The sequence below is a fragment of the Musca vetustissima genome, unplaced genomic scaffold (assembly GCF_032173495.1).
Source record: "Musca vetustissima isolate MV318-11 ecotype Yass unplaced genomic scaffold, APGP_CSIRO_Mvet_v1 utg39924, whole genome shotgun sequence".
In the NCBI taxonomy this organism is placed as follows: domain Eukaryota; kingdom Metazoa; phylum Arthropoda; class Insecta; order Diptera; family Muscidae; genus Musca; species Musca vetustissima.
In genome coordinates this window covers 2,803-9,923 of record NW_026876369.1, presented here as the reverse complement: position 1 = coordinate 9,923, position 7,121 = coordinate 2,803, and the positions used below count along the sequence as shown (strand labels likewise).

The following is a 7,121-nucleotide window of genomic DNA, read 5'->3' as shown; positions in this document are numbered from 1 at the left end:
TTCAACAGACATAATACCATATTCAAATGGTCTATCTAGAAGTCGGAACCGTATGTGCAACAGAAGGACTATATGGAGCAAAGAAACTATATTAACGACTAATTCCTCTTTAAAAAGGATGAAGAAAACAGACGTGCTCCATGCACATTCCATCGAAAATTTAATGCCACTAAAAATAAATTGAACAAAAATCATCATTTAATTATAATTGAAGTGTAGTAGCATAAAATAACTAACATTGTAGGAAAAATGTAATATGCTTACAACAGTAGAAGTAGCGTTGAGGCAGATAAGAAAGAAATCAGCAAAAGTTAGATATGTTTTTTATTTATTTATTTATGACATAAAACACTGTGGAAATAAATAACAGAAGCAGCCAACTGCTAAATGTTACTGCAACTGTAAACAAATGTTTGCTCTCTTGGCCATGGCAGAGATGGCAATGCCAAGGTAATACCGAGTATGGAAATTGCTTATTGTCGTTGATGGTGTGCATGTGTCTTTCGTTGCTTTCTCAACGATGTCAACAGCAACAATACAAACAACACTCATCATAGACCACATGCTAACATGTCGACAACAACGCTGGCGACGATGGTGGTGGCTTGTAATGCAAACTATGTATTGGCCAAAATCAAGTTTACAGTGTGACAAACAAGTATTTTTGCAGTGACTTTTGTGGCACAATTTCGTTTACACTTAGCTAACTATTTATCTACTGCTTTCTTTGCGAGCGACTGCTGCGACTGTCGTTTCAACAACGGCTGCCATCAGCATTGGTGTCGATGTCGTTGCCGTTGACGCTGCTTTTGCGCGCTATATTATTGTTTTTGTCGTGCGTATGACTTGAGTTTGTATGGTGGGAATAAAACTCGATCAACGAGCGTTTTCTAGTCACAGTTTACCGGTTGCCTTCTGACCGATCAATCGATCGCTGTAAGTGGATTATTATTAAATTTTTTTGTTTGTTTGTTTTGTCATTTTTAATAAGAAAAAATTAAATAAAAATCGAAACGGACTAATAGTGCTCATTGAAAAAAATTAAATATAAAAAACTTAATTAATAAGAAAAAATAATTGAACCCACAACTACGATAAAAAAACTAAAGGATATCTGTGGATTACCATTACCATCATATTCAAACGAAAAAAATAAATTTTAAATTTTCTTTTAATTCAAGATAACAATCAATCATGTTCAAATTTGTGTGTTTATTTGCCCTGGTGGCAACATCTGCCGCTGCCACCCACTCAGCCTCCGAGGCCGATAGTTTGCTGACAAGTGCTTTAAAAATGGTTAAAGAATGTGGTGATCGATCAGTGGTATTGTGCCTTAAGGTAAGCAGTGTTGTTAATAATATAAACGTACAAAAATATACATATACGTATGCAAATTTGTAAAATAAGCTTATGTAAAGGATAATCCATCGTAATGACACCAAAGTGACAATTGTGCATAAAAGAATTGTTCAATTAAAACGTCATGTAATTTACAAGGATTTTGTGTGCAGTGAAAGATGAAAATATTGAGCGAAAGGAGAACACGAATTAATGTTGAAGGATGTTGTAGTAATTATATTAAATTCGTAATATTAATTAATTTTTAAAAGATTTATTATATTCCTCACAAAATGTAAAGGCCTAAAAATGAGTATTTGCCATGCACATTTCCATATACAGAGCCTGGGAACACGCGTCCTGAATTATTGTTTTAAGAATTAAATTATTGTTTTAGGAGATCGTATTTATATATGTTTGATATCAATGCAGACGTATTAATCTATATCAACCATCTACAGTTTAGGTTCTTTAAAAATTAAATAGTATCTCTTTAGTTCCTTGAATATGTTTTGTTTCACACACCATTGATTTAGGAGAACGACTATTCCCAGAAAATTGTTAGTTATATAGTTATACCCTCAGTCTATGTATCCTGCCATTTGTATGCTATTTTCGCATGCTGAGGTTTACGAAATTATTATTTAGTAACTGTCTAGCATTTTTTATTCAAAATTGTGACAGTTGGTCTGGTGAGGGGGGAGGTACTACAGAGGATAGGCACTAAATTTCTTGTTAGCATAAATATTGAAGTCGGTCAAATTTTTCACCACCCTGGTTTCCCAATTCGCTTTATATGTTGTATATATTTTTTATGAAAAAATTTAACAATCTGGGGAGGTACCAACAGAGGCTTCCTTATAGACCACATCTTCAAATTTAATGTATTACTATGTGCAATCTATGGATGAAATCGCATACCTACCCCATTAGCTCCATATACAATTTACAAATTTTGTAAATGTCCTGCTTTGTGGAGGAGGCATCAGAAGAGTGCATAGGTGGTACCAATATTCGAAATTGATCTAGGTGTGATAATAATATACTTTGGATCAAATCGGGCACTGCACTTTCTTTATATTGGAATTAAACATTTTCGAAATGTTCACACTCACACTATGGGTTGTATCAGAAAGGGTGACCCATCTTTGGGAAGGGAAGAGGTTCGGTAAGGTTCTGCAAAGTTTGAATTAATTGGAAAACTTTTGAATATTTTGTGGAAAATGTATTAGAAGAAGTAGACTGATATTCTCTATTTTCGAACTTGATTTAGTCTTGAAAGAAATATTACGAACTGCAAATTACTTCCTTCGAAATTTATCCGGCAATCCAGACGGACAGACATTTGTAAATTGATTCCAAATTTTCTGAAACTGATTTTGTCCAAAGACAACTGGGATAAAAACCCCATTGTTCCATGAGACACATTTTTAGCGTGTATAGTCAACGTGTAAAACGCAACGTCGGGCCAAATACGACCTTCTAAAGGTCACAACTGGTAACAGATCATGAGTGTTTGCCTATGAAATTTGAACAAAATCCAATCTTCCAATGGAAACGTAAGTTCGGCCAAATGTGAGGGTTTTCCTCACGGTTTTCTCCGACTACAATGGTGTGGTCCATCATGAATTTTTGCGACAAGGATTTTTGCAACATGTCCAATAATAGGATATGGAATTAAACGAGTGAAATAGGACCTAAGTTAATAAAACCCCATCTTGGTATTTTGACTCTCTAAGATTCTGGGAATGTCGTGTTTTAGTGAAGTCCTTTAGACTTTTCCATTCACACTACCTAGGTATGTTATTACGTGGATAGCATCATCTCCCAAGATAATTTCGATAATTGGAGCGGAATTACTTTAATTACTTGGACAAGATAGGACTTGGTAAATAAAGAAAACTTAAGGCCTTCTTTTGGATCAGATCTCATTTATGGAAACAGAATCAATAATGCTTGAATCTTGAATAATGAAGATTTTTAGATCGAAGGTACGATGTAAACCTTTGGGGAAAATGTTCTATCATCCTGAATATTATCAGTACTTTCGAAAAGATTATCAACTACTTCCTGTCGACATGGATATATGGAAACTCAATTTATTCTATATGTCGGTTTAAGCTCTCACTAGGATTAAATGTTCGAAAATGTAAATTTTATTCAAAGGACAATATAATGGCGGTTGTCAAACATCATTGGTGATTAACGCTTGGTTGGTAAGAGTAATGGTAGAAAGTAGTCCTTAGACTTTAAATGACAATACCCTAACTGTCTTCAAAAAATTGAGGTTAGTTTTGTGATCTGGCGCAATTTTTTAAATATGAAGATATTATATAATCAAATATCAGTAACATTCGGAAATCGAAATATTGAATTTAGAGCCAACATTTAGCACCTATTATTTACATTGAATTTCGAATAATTTTTATAAAAATCAAATAAATTTGTAAAAAAATCGTTTCATTCAATATTTTTTACCAAAATTAATTTAATTTATTTTTTCCTATTTACATCAATGAAATTTTAATTTCCAATATTTGTTTTTAATTCCAGGAACGTGCCCTCCACTATTTCGACACAGAAAACGGTGATGTTAAGCTTACCGAAGGTATTTCATTGGTGAAAACCGATGACATTCCCGTTGGAAGATCATTGAATGAAATTACCCTGCCCGAAGAAAATGAAGCACGTGAAAATGAGGTCGATACATTGTTGGTGGAACGTATTGCACGTTTCTTTGGCACACATACTCTGCAATTCAAGGTTCCCAAAGACTCCATTCAGGATATGCAACGTGCTTTGGAAGAATGTAAGTAAAAGAAAACAACGAAAAGAAAGAACAACAACATGTTTTAAAGTCATTGGTGTTGAACAATTTCTATGCAATTAAAACAAGTGATATCGAGATGAGGAAAACAACAACAACAACGACGCTCAATTGAAAATTCAGTTTTACGCATGAGAGGAATAGTATTGGAACAACTTCACAGGAATTTGTTATAGGGTTGGGATATGGGAAACACACACACGCGAACATAGAATCGATAACCAGCAAGAGGACGCATAAAACTGGACAGACATATTTCCTACTAACCTCAACACAAATTCTTCTTTATATAAATCAAACGTTTGTTTGGCCTTGGAAGTAGGTTAAAAACGGAAAATCGAACAGTACGATACGGTAGTATTCTCACCTGAATCCTGTTTTGTGTGTTTTCATAGTTTTACAAGACCAGGTGTCTCTAGTAGGAGAGGAAACACACACACACGGCTCCGACAAATGTTGACAACCTGTATTGTAGAGACAGACAAAACTCAATCTTTCCACCAACAGATGCTGAGTATCTTCTCTCGTTGTTGTTGTTGGTGGTGTTTCTTTCAGTTTTAAAGTTTTTTGAGGTCAGTGTAACGGATAAAATAATTTCTTGCTTTCATCTCAACAACAAGTTTTCAGCGAAACACTTTTGAGTAACAAGAAAGATGTTGAAGAGCAACGACAACAAAAAAAAAATTACAACTACGTACGCTTTCATCTGGTTTTATGGCATTAATTAGCACTGCGTTCAATTAAAAAACGTTTTTTTATGAAAAAAAGTGTCGTCTAGTTTTTAATTGAAAAATGTTATACGCACATACACACACACACACTTGGACACATAATTATGTTATGATCGCTATATATTTTTGGCCAATAGAAAGTCGGTTTCTGAATTATTTATTGATTGGGGAATAAATTGTAAAGTACATTTTTAGTAAGTAGCTGATAATGAGGTTATAATGGGCAAATTATTTTTTATTGTATTTAAATAAAATTAATTAGTGGTTTTAATACGGGATATTAAAAATTGTGGTTCGATAATTTTGTAAAGGGAAAATGTTGATTATAGCCCAGAGATTTTTTTTACCGTTTCGTAAGTTACTTATGATCAAATTGTCGATTGTTTTTAATGTGTTAATTTGTACATGTCATGTTATATATGTTGGAAATGTCAGCCACTTTGCATTGACAGTTCGTTTACATTATTAACAGAATATAAGTTAAATTTCAATATTACAGTTTTAATGAAGACCTAGAAGATGACCCAAAAAGCACGTAAATTTCAGTTAAATCTGAAGGTTTTGCTGCAATGGCGTTGTGTATGATGAATTTTAGCCACAAGGTGGAAAGTTCAACACTTCCTTGAACATTTACGCCATTTAATCGAAGTAATTCTTCAGAAACGCATAAAAGTGTGGAAACCCCAATAATGGATTTTTCACGATGATATTATATTAGCTCACATCCATGTTTGTGCTTGATATATTTGCAAAAAACAAAAACGTTATCACCACTGTATTCATCATTCTTCCCAAAACTGAGGAAACCGAGTAGAGAAAAGAGTTGTTTATTACTGTAAAGGGGATATATGAAAAAAGGAAAAACGTCGTTAATTTCGGTCGGGCCAAACTTTTTATACCCTCCACAAAGTGGTGTGCATTCGAAATTCCCTAAATCGGTCGGGACCTTTATATATATGGACTATGTTTTTATTCAGGTTGTTCATGCTCAGAAAAAATAGTATTCCACATTACAGGCGCTCAGGATGGAAAACTGGGGTAGGAAGTTCGAAATTATATGGGTCATTTGTATGGGAGCTTTTAAGAAAAAAAAAACAAGTAAGGAAAGTAGTAAAGTCGGACTGGGCCGACTATACGATACCCTTCACCACCTTGTATATATTCTACATATGTATCCTAACAGACGACGCGTTTTTGTTATATATCTATATCTGAACCGATTTCATGGAAATTTGCCAAAGAATAATTTATATCATTATCTTTTCACGATGCTTAGCGACATCATTTTGGACTTTCAGTATTCAGTACCCTACCAAAATTCGTGCAAATCGAAAGGTACATAGGGACTTTGGTGCACCAGTTACATAAAATCGGACGAAAATGTACATGTGAGCTAAATCTAAATCTGAACCGATTCTTACGAAACTTAACACACATTATACTAGACCTAATTTATTACGCTGTGCCAAATTTCGTTCAAATCGATATATAAATAGGGACTTTGGTGCACAAATTACATAAAATCGGAAGAAAATATATATTAGAGCTATATCTAAATCTGAACCAATTTTCACGAAACTTTGCACACATCATTCTAGACTTAATTCAGTACGCTGTGCCAAAATTCGTGCAAATGAAAAGATTTCCAGGGACTTTGGTGCACCAATTACCTAAAATCGGAGAAACTATATATGGGAGCTATATCTAAATTTGAACCGATTTTCATGAAACTTGTAGACTTAATTTAGTACGCTATGACAAATTTCGTGGAAATCGAAAGATATATAGGGACTTTGGTAAACAATTTACCTTAAATCGAACGAAGATATATATGGGAGCTATATCTAAATCTGAACCGATTTTCACGAAACTTTGCACACATCATTCTAGACCTTATTCATTACGATGTGCCAAATTTCGTGCAAATCGAAAGATATATATGGACTTTGGTGCACTATTTACCTTAAATCGGACGCAAATATATATGGGAGCTATATCTAAATCTGAACCGATTTTCCCCAATTTCAATTGGTTTCGTCCTTGGGTCAAACAAATGAGCTGTGCCAAATTTCATCCAATTCGGGTCATAAATAGACGTGTACTTTATTTACAATTTAACATGGACAGACGGACGGACATAAATACATCGACTCAGAAAGTGATTCTATGCATATTTTCAAAAGGAACCATGGGTCTATCTCGATTATTTTTGCCTGTTACAAACA

The 7,121-nt window shown here is 34.0% G+C and overlaps 1 pseudogene; it reads left to right on the top strand.

The window, feature by feature from the left end:
• The first annotated feature begins 1,156 nt into the window (after positions 1–1,156).
• Positions 1,157–4,194, top strand: LOC133320946 (uncharacterized; annotated as a pseudogene).
• Positions 4,195–7,121: the final 2,927 nt, after the last annotated feature.